Genomic DNA, 13,239 nt, shown 5'->3' on the forward strand with positions numbered 1-13,239 from the left:
GTCTCAGTAGTTTGTTCCATTTACTCTGTTCTTTTGTCTCTCAGTTTCAGCCCTAGCCTGATACTAGACCCCGTTACTGAACAGGTCCTTTATGTGTCAGTTTCCTGGTTGCAAACTATAATTTCTCTTTACTTTCATCTCATCTAGTGTGTCACTGTTATGCTCCTTATGTCTATAGCTTATTGCGGCTCTTGTAAGTTACAAATGTTAGAAAATTATTTAAAATAAGATAAGAACTACGAGGGGTGAGAAGCTAGTAGAAGATATATTTGCATGGAAGATGCTGCTCTGTAATACCAAGGCTTAACTGGGGGCGAAGTAGGGATAATTTGGCTGGCACACAGGCACACATTAAAGAACCACAACTGCTTATGAGTATCGCCAATTAGTGACTTACTATTTTAACTCATATGCTCGTAGACCCTCTTACACCCTGAGTAACCTGGTACTGGGCTGAGTGATCATTTAAAAATCTTTTACCATAACATACAGGAATCCCAACAGGCTGTTAGTATGTGTGAAGATAATCCTGTGTTAAAACTCAAGCTAAGTGTCATGATGTTTTGGTTTTCTATCCTTTGCTTTCCATTTTGAAGGGTGTGTTCACGGGCTTGCAACTGGGTACAAAAAATTAATTTTACTTGGAATGTGCACCCCTTGCAAAATTAAATTAGTATAGCAATATTAGTCTTTCTTTATATACTGTATGGCCAAAAGTTTGTGGACTCCTGGCCATCACACCAACATGTGCATGTTGGACATGGCATTCCAAAACCATCCATCTATCCATTATCCAACCTGCTATATCCTAACTACAGGGTCACGGGGGTTTGCTGGAGCCAATCACAGCCAACACAGGGCGCAAGGCAGAAAACAAACCCCGGGCAGGGCGCCAGCTCACCGCAGGGCACGCACACACACTCACACACCAAGCACACACTAGGGACAATTTAAAATCGCCAATGCACCTAACCTGCATGTCTTTGGACTGTGGGAGGAAACCAGAGCACCCGGAGGAAACCCACACAGACACCGGGAGAACATGCAAACTCCACGCAGGGAGGACCCGGGAAGCGAACCCGGGTCTCCTAACTACGAGGCAGCAGCGCTACCCACTGCGCCACCATGCCAAAACCATGAATATTAATATGGAGTCTTCACTCCTTTGTGGCTATAACAGCCCTCGTTCATCTGAGAAGATTTTGTGCCAGATTTTGGAGTGTGTCCATGCGAATGTGTGCCCATTCAGCCAAAAGAGCACTTGTGAGGGCAGGTATTGATGTTGGACAAGAAGACCTGACTTGTAATCATCATTTCAATTCATCCTGAAGATGTTCATTGGGGTTGAGGTCAGGGCTCTGCGCAGACCACTCAAGTTCCTCAATGTCTTTATGGACCTGACTTTGTGCAGAGGGCTATAATCATGCTGGAAAAGAAAATGGCCCTCATGTAACAGGTGTCTGGTCACACTTACAGGTAATCTAATTTAGACACCATTTAAATATCCGACTACGCCACCCAGTTTTATTAAGAGACTGGGAACTCCTGAAATTTACAAATAATAGCACACGGGTTTCTTTAAATTGGGCGGTGAGTAAACACACAATGAAAGACACAACAGTAATTTCAGAAAAAAGCAACAGTAAGTTCTATTACACAAGACAATAAAAAATACATTAAAAAGATAAATGAACCTAACAAAATCTAAACATATCAGGAACGAATTTCCTTTTTTTTAAAAGGAAAGCACACAGTCCACAATCTAAAAGTCCGTTAAAAGCAAGAATTGGAGGATACAACCTTTAGTGGTGCAGAGTCCAGTTTGCGCACTGTGTTACCCTAACACTTAATCGTTCAACTGTCCATGGATGCATTCTGTTCCCCGGACACTCATTTCCCAACAGAAGTTGTGTCAAATTGTTGAATCCCTGTCAGCGTCTCTTTGTTGTTCCTTTTTCTTCCACTCTGGGCTCCTTGTGTTGCTGTGACCTAGGCACACCTCATTTCTCGTCTGTCAGCTTTGCTTGGTCCTTTCATGCGGATTCCCTCTCTCGCTGAACCCACATCCGGCATCTCCTTGTGGAGCTGTCTCTTCCTCCCTGGAAGTGTTGCCGTCCTTGTGCCTCACGTCGTGCCAGCCAGGTACCCTCGTCTGCCTACGAGCCCCTGTGCTCTGTCCGAGTGTCTTGGCAGCGTTCTCAGTGGACTGTCCCCCCTGCCTTCTGCTGCCCAGGAGTTTAAATTTCCTTTAGTCCCTGCCATTGTCAGTCCTGGACAATCAGTTTAATCAATGGCACATCTAAATTTCCTGGGTTTAACAATTAATGAAAACACAAGTTAACAAAATGTATTGTTACCAACCATTAATGAGTACAGATCTGCTTATTAGAAACCAATATTGTCAAACATGTTAATTTCAGGTAAATACAGACATCCTCCAAGGAAGCAGCAGTTCTTTTATCACACGTGGTATTGTTTGTATACTCAACCAGCCAGACTTCAAAGCGGTGACTCCTTTGCAAGACAGCAAATACCTACACAGACAACCCTGACACAATCAGTAACTGGATTATCCAGGAAATCGAAAAACAAGGTCCCCTTCTGACACTCACCAAACTGTTATCACAATGTTGGACGCTCACGATTGTCTAAAATGTCTTTGTATGGTGTGGTATTAACAGCAACTTTTACTGGAACCAAAGGGCCTTGCCCAAACCCTGAAAAAATCTCGACTATTACTCCCACCTGCCAAACTTTACTGTAGGCACTATGCAGTCCAGAAGGAAGTGTTCTAATGGATCCTGCCAAACTCAAATTCATTCATCAGACTGCCAGATAGTAAAGAGTCATTTATCACTCCAGAGAGCATATTTGCACTGCTCTGAAGTCCAATGGTGGCCTGCTTTGCACCACTCCAGCTGACACTTGGTATTGTGCATGGTGATATTAGGTTTGTGTGCGGCTGATCAGACATTGGAATTCATTTTCTGAAGGTCTCGGTGCACATTTCTTCTGCTGCTGTTGCTTCAAGAGGCAGTTTGGAACTCTGTTGTGAGTGATACTACACAGAGGAGAGGATAGGCTATTTTTATATACTATGTGCTTCAACACTCAATAGCCCCTCTCTGTGAATTTCTGTGGTTTAGCACTTTGTGGCTGAGCTGTTGTTGCTCCTCGATGCTTCCATTTCACAATAATAGCACTTAAAGTAGACAGAGGCAGATGTAGCAGAACAGAAATTTCACATACTGAGTTGGCATCCTGTGACAGTGCCACATTTAAAGTCATTGAGCGCTTCAGTATGACCAGTTCTACTGCCAGAGAATGCCAATGGAGATTGCATAGCTATGTGCTTAAGTTTGTGTACCTATTAGCAATGAAACACCTGAACTCAATACTTTGGAGGGGTCTCCACATAAGTTTGGCAACGTAACGTGGATTTTAAAGCACTGCTGCAATGAAATATGGTTAATTTTTAAAAATAAGTTAAATGAAATTATTCCTTGTTTCCTTATGTTTATTATGAAATGTGCTTCTTTATTTTGACAGACACTTCATCAAAAGTTCAGCAGCACAAATTTAAAGGAGCACTAAAACCTTGTGCAACAGACTTTTGGAAATGAAAAATCAAAACCTTCTACAATGGCTTTTAGCGCAGCTTTCTTACATTTGTTCTAAAATTAAAAAGATGAATGAAAAGACACAGGTCACCAGTAAATGACTGAGGGCTGAAATACACTTTTCAGTTAATTATTACTAATAGTTCTGTTGCCAGACACATGGTATCCTTCAGTGATGCCTAGTGTGATCAGGTTTGGTTTAATTACGTCTAAAATATGCAGATGTACATTATGTGTTCCACTAATGAAGTTTATTTAAAAGAGTAATCATAGTTTTATATATTACGAAGTTACAAAGCATTTTGTTTCAGCTGGCAGTACAACATCAAAGCTAAAATGTTTGCAATATTAGATTCGATTTAATTCACAAAAAGTTTTGGTAAGACACAGATGTTACGTCAGTCCTACCAGCTAGCCCGGCTGATACATTTTGATCTCCCTACATAAAATTTCAGTAGTAAAATGCTGTGGGTCAATATTATATTTGGTGGAATGAAATGGAAGATTCACATCTTCTACAAATATGCTCTTGTTGGGACACAAATGTGCACAATAAAACTCAAAATCATTATCTCGCTAGAGCAAACTCATATGGAGCAATTTGCTCAAAATGCCTTCTAGCATTTTAAAGTACTAATAACTGTGGCCAGTTACGTTTTCATTGGAAGATTTCTTTAAGTTGCTGTGTCATCAGACTTACATCTAAAAAAAATACTAACTTTAGCTAAGTCCTAGTTTCTAAAAAATAAAACAATATATGTTTTATACTCCGACTGAACAAGTCAAGTCCATTAAGCCCCTCTATGTGACTTTAGCTCAGGCCTTCTGCTAAATACATGGTCTTTACCCTTTCAGAATGACCAACTGCTTTATCGTAGAAGGGTCCTAGGGTGACCCAATTTTTCCTTTCAGACTCTTTATTACATAGACCTGTGAACAGAGTTAGGGTTAGAGTTCTAAATCCCTAATATAGCCCTTGTATGTTTACACTTAAAATCCTGTCTCAAAGATCTATTTGTGATCTGTATCTCCACTTATAGTCACTTGCAGGGTTTACTGCTTCCTTCATCTTATATCTGTATCTCCAGGTGAAAAAACAGAGCACGACAACAAGCAGAAGTGAAGGTTTAAACTTGTACTCATGCAATAGAGATAACCTAATAATTCTAATGTGCCTAAAACAGAAGCAAGATAATGAGTGTGACAAATCATATACAAATACAACCTTGGATAGACAGCAGCGTTTCTTGCTGGGAAGTCTACGCATCTAATATGCCCAGATAACCAGGTAGCTCTTGCCCCAGTAGGCTGATTGGTCCCTGATCCAGCATGGTCTCTGAATAGACAGAACAACAGAGACTCTGGGTTTCTTAATAACCCTGAATTTGTGTTGGTCTTGTGTTTCTTTGATGTTGGGCCAATGGGGTGTTGTAGTGTAGGGCTGACTCCCCTCCTATGTTCAGACGTCTCTTTGACCAATCCTATTTAAGCCGGAGTTATACTTCACGCGACGCGACGCATGCTGCAGCGGACGCTCCTGCTACGCAAGCGTTGCAGTGTTTATACTTGCGCGTGTACTTTACGTAAATCTGGAGGAATCCGCCAGGTGGCAGTGCGAGATATTATCACGGGGAGAACAGGTTCGGCTTCTCTGTGTTGTGAATTGCCTAGAACACCTATTAAATTCTGATGACACCTTACCGCAATATCTCTGAAAAGGATGTTTATTGATTAAATCCAGGGATGCGTCCATTCCAGCAAGCACTGGGTACGAGCGAGAAACAATCCCTGGAAGATACCTCGGCTCATCGCAAGGTGAATACAAGCACACACATACACTAGCGTCATTTTAGCGGCACCAAATCCCCAAATCTGCATATCTTTGGAAGGAAACTGGAGCACACTGAGGAAACCCTGCAGGAAAACATGTAAACTCCAAGCATGGAATATCAGCGATGTGACTCCCTGCAAGACAGCAGCGCTAACGCTCCGCCACTGTGTCACCCCATGTGTGTATTTATTAAATGTATTCATTATTTAAATGAAATTACAGATTTACCTGTAAAATGTAATCTATATACTTTAATGCTTTTCATCATGAAAGTGATAAAGTATAAATCTAAGGATTCTAAATGTGCAGAGAGTTGGAATATCGTACATTTAACGTGCTCAGTGTGGCGATCTATTGCTGGCAATTCGCTGTTGTCAGGTGCAGAGGAAGCCCTAGAAAAAAAGATAGCACAGAAGACGGTATGTGATAATTTTAAAACGTATCGTGTCATTACGATCGGGAATATGCGACGCTTGAATATAAAAGCACCGTGAATATATCTGTATGTCGGCATTTTGCTTCACCACATCCAACCATTTATCAAATATTGAAGCGCGCACACCAATCTCGTAGCAGCCGCAAAGCGGCTTTCTGTCACATGTAAATAGTAATCAGAGACTCTGACGTCACATTCCAACTTTTAGCACACTGCGCTCCCTTACTTTTGCTGGTACTGCAACTCGCGCACGCGTCGCATTAATTTCTAAGGACCTGCTCAGAGGATGCATCAGATGAACGCTCAGAACGCGTGGTGGCCATGATGCGGGCACGTATGCATTCTGAGCGTGAAGTATAAATGAGCCCTTAGACACAACTTGTGTCCTTCCATCAGCTCAGTTCACTGCAGCTCTTAGGCTAACTAATACTTCTTTGCTGTCCTTGTATGTTTTTTAACTTGAATATGGAGGTCTCTTGCTCTTAGTTCATACTGGTTTTGATCTGGTATTTTCTCAGTAGAGCAGGCATTTATAGTGGAACTATTTTTTTCTTGAGCTATATTACTGTTAAATAAAATCTTACCTTTCTCTGAGTAGAACAGAATTTTCTTAGTATATGCTTCGTCAAAATATTATATGAAAAATAAAAAAGCAAATCACACCGTGATTGCCAATAAAGAGGCATTCTTCTTTATTCAGGTCCCCTCTGTGATGCTGAAACATGCATAGTTCCTCATCTGTTCACCTGAGCTTACCCTGTCTCCCAGCCTGTGCATTTCAAGGACAAGGACCCTGTATACCTATGATAGATTTATTTATCTCTTTACAGCAAAATGCAATGGAGGATTTTTTTGACCTTGAGGAATTTTGTGCAGAATCACTAGGTTTCTGCCATTTGACAATGCTATTATCCAGCCATAAATTTTTGGCTCGTGTCCACATGTCTAGCCTGAACATTTCAGTTCCACTTTGTGGCCTGAAGGAGAGAGCTGCTTTCAAGTGACCATTATTTGAATTTTCTATGATGCAATTTAAAGGCCGCATGAACTTGTACATCTCGCAGCACTGTAATAGTTGTCATTAGCATTATCATGAATCATGTTGATTGTTTATATACAATATGATTTAGTATTTTGCCAATTGAAAAAAAAACACTAAAAAAAATTGGAGCTAAAGCATTTGTAAGCACATCAGCCTTAAGAATTAAATCCTATGTTCTTGGATTCAAATGGTGGATGTGTTGAGTGCTCTTGACTGGCTGCCCTCCAACCCCACTCTGATCTTTCACTGCTCCTTCCGTGTGGCTCCAATGATCTTTTCTCTATTTTATCCCTGCCATTACAAACTAATGCCACTGGCTCTGCCTCACACCGCTCACTTGGGGTCAGGGTCAACATACTTTCCTTGACTCTTGACCCAAGCCAGGACGCTTCATAAAACTCACCAGCAGCTACATACCCAATCTAATATCTTCAGGCAGAATTGTGCTCTTTAAATGCTTAATCATATCTCTTACTTGTGTTCCCTTTTTTCCTCACTGTCTCAATCTGCATGACTCGTTTTATGACTGGCTTCTCAGGCTGGCCCCGTCCCCTCTCACTATTTCCAAAATTTTCAAGCCAAGACTGCCATTCTACCAATAGATTAATTATCATTTAATGATTTATAACTATTTGAATGTACATGAACTACAGAATTATATAATGTTTGTTAATGACCTATATATGGAAGTTATTATAAGTTGTTAACAGTTACTGGGTAGACACAACAAATGGGTGTTTCACAGAGATGGTTCAGTGTCTGGCACAGAAGATCATTTCACATAGGTGGGAGCTACACTTCAAAAGGGGTTAGCACAGACACCATATGGCATGTACTTTATGTAAAGTTATCTGAATTCCTCAGATGAAACGTTGTACAGTAAAAAAAATGATAAAGATAAGTCTCAAACGGATACATTTAACAAATGAGCAATATGTCATTTAAAGTAATTACTGATCTTTTCAGGCCGTGCTAACAAGTGTTCCAGTTGTAGTGAATCAAGGAAATTAAATAACATCAAATGGCACAGTCTTCCAATTTATATGAGGTTAGGGGCTAGCTGACCCATCTGTCTGTTAGATGGCCGTTGAAGTCGCTTAATGGTTTATAATGGAATTTTCTGTTTCAAAGCTGTACGTGTGTAGAATATAGAAAGCAGCGTGACTATATAAAGTTGAGCAAAGCATAAAAGGTTAAATAAGTCATCAGAAGAACAGATTTTAGATTTTAAAGTCTTATAGGAGTAGCATTTGTTGGCTTTTGTACATTCTAAAACAAGTATATTTTAACTCACAGAGTAATGAAGCCAGTGAAAGGTAAACACTTAGCAGTAAGTATAAAACCAAAGGGGTGCAAGTGATGCAGTAAGAGATGCAAGGAACTTCAAAAAGTAATCATGGGGTCCCAAATAAATTTTTAATTTAGCACAGACCGTGATAATGTACCTTACTTTTTAAATTAAAAAATCAACAGCCTCCATACACTATAAGGCTCTGCAATTTAATGTTTTACATTTTAATGAAAACCTCTCCTACTTAAAAATTCTGCCAAAGATAATTGCCTTTTTTTCTAAAGTATTATGGAATTTTTAGTTAATACAGTATATAATCTTTTACAATTTATTACAAGTGTATATAACTATAACAGAATGAATTATTAAACATAAGGCAAACGACTGAAGGTAATTCAAGTGTTAAGTAAATGTAGCTTAAAGCTTAAGCATGTGAGGTCTGCCTCTTCTTAAAGAAGCCAGCAACTTGATTGTCCAAGGTTAGAATGAGGTAAATAAGTAACAAACACCCCCCTAGAAAGTGAGGATAAACTCATGGAAAAGCCCACTCACCTCACTTATGAAGCGGTGCTAAGATCAGTAAAATGATATGCAGACAACCCTACTGAGAAAGCAAATAATGGGAGAATTGATATGAGTCAGAAATTAGTGGTGGCGTTAGTTGATTGGAGGAGGTGATAAAAGTTCTAAATATAAAGAGTCAGATGACGTGATCTGTTAGATGAGGTAGTGTAATCATAAAAAAGTATAAAAGCATATGAATTGTATTATTGACTGCTCAGTCCATGGACTGGGACATGTTTGCATAACAAGGATACATTCTGCATTCTCATCTGGGCTCTGTGACTGCCTTCTTTAAAGACAGTGGAAAGTTTCTTCCACTACAGTATGAGGTTTAGTTTTACTAAAATTTTCAATGTGAAGGCTTTCTTCACACAAAAAAAACCCAAAACATAACACATGGAATAAAATACCAAGTGGCATGGTGGAGGACAGGACTTCAGGGATCTTCTTAACTCAATGTTATTTTAGACAATTGAGGTCAATAGGATGGACAAGCTTGTTGGGATGAATGGCCTGTCCACGTCATAATTGTTTTAATGTTCTTTTGTTGTGAAAACTATTGCAAATTCAGGAGCCATGTTTCACTGGGGCTAAAAAGTAAACAAAGCAGATAACAGGACAACTTATTTAACTTTATTATTGCAAAAACTGTTGAAATTATGGCTACGAAACCAGGATGTATAGAAAAAAACAAATCTCAAAGCTGGGATGGAGTCTCATGACAAACTGAATGAGGTACTGTGCCCATGAGAATCATCAAACTAACAAAATAAGATTCCAGGAAGCATACTTAACAGGACAAAGCAAAATTTACCTGCAGTAGATTATTGCTGAGATTCTATTTATTATGATTTGCATTTATATTCTTTGTTAATAATGAAAATGCAATCTCAGTTTTCACTTCATTCTGAGTTTTTTAGGTTGCAGAATTTATTTCTGTGATTAGTTATTCTGAATTGTTTCATTTATAGGTGGTTAAAATTATTTCATAAACTATTTTAATACTGAACAGGTTTCATTAGACGGAGTGAAAAAACAGGAGATGGATTTTTGTGAATGAGCACATTGCAATTAAAACTAAAATGTGTGACTCAGACATTGAAATGCAGACTGAATGTTGTCCTTTGTATTGCATAGGTAAGTAAGTTAACATCATCCTGGATGACCCAGCAACAAAAATGATTAATTCTGTACCAACATCTTAATGATGAATCATTTGGAATGCTTCAAACAAGGAATCAAAGTGTCTATTAGGCATGTTCCATCTACGGACACTACAAGCTGGACCTGCTGTATCAAAATATCAATGTCTTTAATAATAAACCTGTAGTATAATCTGAGCAGGCCTGATGTCATCTTACTGCCACCTACAATCCTGTTACTGACAGCAGCAGCTCTCTATTATCCAAAACAGATGTTTTTACGTGTGTTTGGGAGGGTTGGTATTGTTGTTTTTATTATATTATTTTATCTAATATCATGTGTATGTATGTATGTATGTATGTATGTATTTATTTATTTATTAATTTAATTGTGGAGCTTTTGCAAAGTCCCTTGGGGACGAAAAAGTGTTTATCTATCTATCTATTGTAGATGCCATATGGAAGCAGACCCGGAAGGAAGAAATGGATGGACAGCCCCTATAGATGCAGAGAGATCGCTAGGGAACTATTATTCCCCCAGCACGCTAGATGGCAGCAGTCCCAGATATCCCCACCTAGTGGGGTGCCGCAAGATGGTGTTCCAGGGAAACAAACTCCCTCCCTACTCAAATAATGGACTTCTGTGTGACCCAAAAGTACTTCCATCAGGCAATCGCTCTGGCACTGGAAGTACTCCTGGGTCAGTAATAAAAGGGACTGCACTCTCTTACTCAGGTGGGTCGGAATTGGGTGGTAGAGAGGCAACACTTGACTGGAGGAGGGCAGTGTGGTGTTGAAAGAACATATTATGGAGACCAGTGTTTTGTGTGTATTGGTAATACTTTTGGAAGTATTTAAATAAAACTTTTGTTTATTTTTGATAAAGGACTGTGTTTTTGTGATGGTGTTGGCGTTTGGGGCTCACTGACGCCCTAGGTTTGTTTATCTATCTATCTATCTATCTATCTATCTATCTATCTATCTATCTATCTATCTATCTATCTATCTATCTATCTATCTATCTATGTTGCAAATATTTAATCTCATGAATTGGCCAAAAAGCACATACTGCTGGTTCCGTGAGCAAAGAAGTGAAACCAACAAACCCTAACATCCAACCAATGCAGATTGTATGGAAAGAAGTTGAGCTCACGCTGTGATTATCCTTTTAACTTTTAATTTAATTAACTTATTCTTAATAAGTTAAGGTGCACAGATCACGAATAGTGCAGACCGTTTTCAGCACAGCCTTCAAAATGGTCAGCAACATTCTCTAATATACCCTAATAATAAAACAACAAAATTAATTTTTAAGTGCAATATAAAATTTGTTATTCTTTATTATTAAAACAACTCTTAATAGAGTACATTCTTGTGCGCAACTCTGTACAACCTTGTTACTATAATGCAAACGTTTAAAATTGGAGATGCATTCAAGCTTTTGGCCTTATCAGTGTCCTAATGTCTTAATAACTGCAACTTGATTGCTAAATATCGCCAAAAGTGATCAATGCTGATACCATTCATTCCTTATACATGAAGTGATTTGAGGGTTGTGAATTAATAAAGAATGACTAAACCATCTTAACTTGATTTTTTAATATTCCCTAGAAATCTTTCAGATACTGATGGGTTCAGTAAGTGCATTTATGTATAAACTAGTTGTGTAAGCCCAGGCTCCTAGAAACTATTGAAATCATCAGAAAAAAAATTGAAATGCAGAGTCGGCAGTTTCGTTTTGCGGACGTGCTCGCCCCCCTTGTCTATCTGCGGCTAAGCGCGTTTTTCTCTCCTCGGAGGTTTTGTTTTGCCGATGTGCTCACCTCGCTTGTGTATCAGCGGCTAAGCAACTTTGTCTTTCGTCGGCGGTCTCACTTTGGCGAGGAAGTCGCTTTCTTTCAGCTTCATGCTGTAGCCTCGTGCTTCTTTCTTCTTCTGACTCATTAACTTGTGGCCGCCTTGCCGGCTCTTTGAGCTTCATGCTATAGCGTTGCACTTCCGGGCTGGACAGACGGACAGACACACTTCCACGTGTAGACGTTTATATATAAGACTAGCTGTGCTACCCGTCTAAGATGAGCTACAATCTAAGTAGACCACCAGGCAATCCATGTATTTCTTGTATATGCCATTTGGGATTAATTTAAAGCAGTGTTAATGTTTGTGATGTGCCATCTGTTGGAATGACAAATGCAATGCATGTGCCATCTTTTATAATGGCATAGACATAGCAACTGGACAGACACACAAACAGACATACAGAAGCCTATTTTTTTATTAAGTTAGATTGAAAAAACTGATGACCTACAAGGTTTTCTTTTCATTTAGGATTTATATCATTCTGAAGTTTTTGTTGTTCTTTTCAAAGTCGCCTATAATCCTTTAGCTGCTTCTTCTTGTAAATTTTATAATGTTTGCTATATATCTACACATTTTACTGTGTGTTTTGACTTTATTAGATATCGACTCAATTTGGTGATCTGTTCCGGGCATTGAGCAGTGTAATAAAACAAAGAATGGTATATAAAAATAATTTTACTTTGGTCTTTGAAAGAAATGTGTTTTAGTGTGATTTATCTTGGATTCAGCTTTGAGGTGATCTAATGCAGTTGCAATTAGTAATGTACGAACACTCTGATTTTATCGCTGGACTCCTTTCTTTGTCATTCTGCGGCATACATTTAATGGGTGACATCATTCCTTGATATGTTTTAGTTAAATGTCTCTAAAAGAAACCAAAGTGAAGCTCACTAGAAATAATTGGATCTTAGGCTCTCACTGAAAATATGAGCAAGAGATTATGATTCTTTCATTACTTTGATAAGCATCTGTAGGTCCACATGTCTGCTTAGCGTTTGCATTTATCATTCAGGTATTTATGAATGTGGCAAGAGAAGCCATTTGGCTTTTGTTCTGAATTCTGCTTGCCCTTTAAGATGCATACTTAACTTCTTCATATAAACCCAGCATTGGCAGTTAATTTCATGCAGTCAGTTTTTAATTACCTGAGGCAAAGGTCAACAAAATCCAATCTTCATTTCAGATAACTATCAAATTTCATTTATTTATTTAATTTATTATGTATTATTTTAGGAGCTGCTTGCCTCACTAGCTGCTGTAATAGGTTTTCCATATGGCTCGGGCCCATTCACAGTTATGCCTCCACCTGCCTGCTGCATACTTTAATAACCTTGGCTACATGAGCTTTGCTTTCTGTCCAATTGAGCAAGCTCTCCAGAATCTTGCTCTTATTTTGGATATTTGTAAGATCTGACATTAAAATCTGTGGTCAGTTTAATCTGGAAATAATTTA

This window comes from Erpetoichthys calabaricus, chromosome 11, assembly GCF_900747795.2.
Source record: "Erpetoichthys calabaricus chromosome 11, fErpCal1.3, whole genome shotgun sequence".
NCBI classification, from domain to species: domain Eukaryota; kingdom Metazoa; phylum Chordata; class Cladistia; order Polypteriformes; family Polypteridae; genus Erpetoichthys; species Erpetoichthys calabaricus.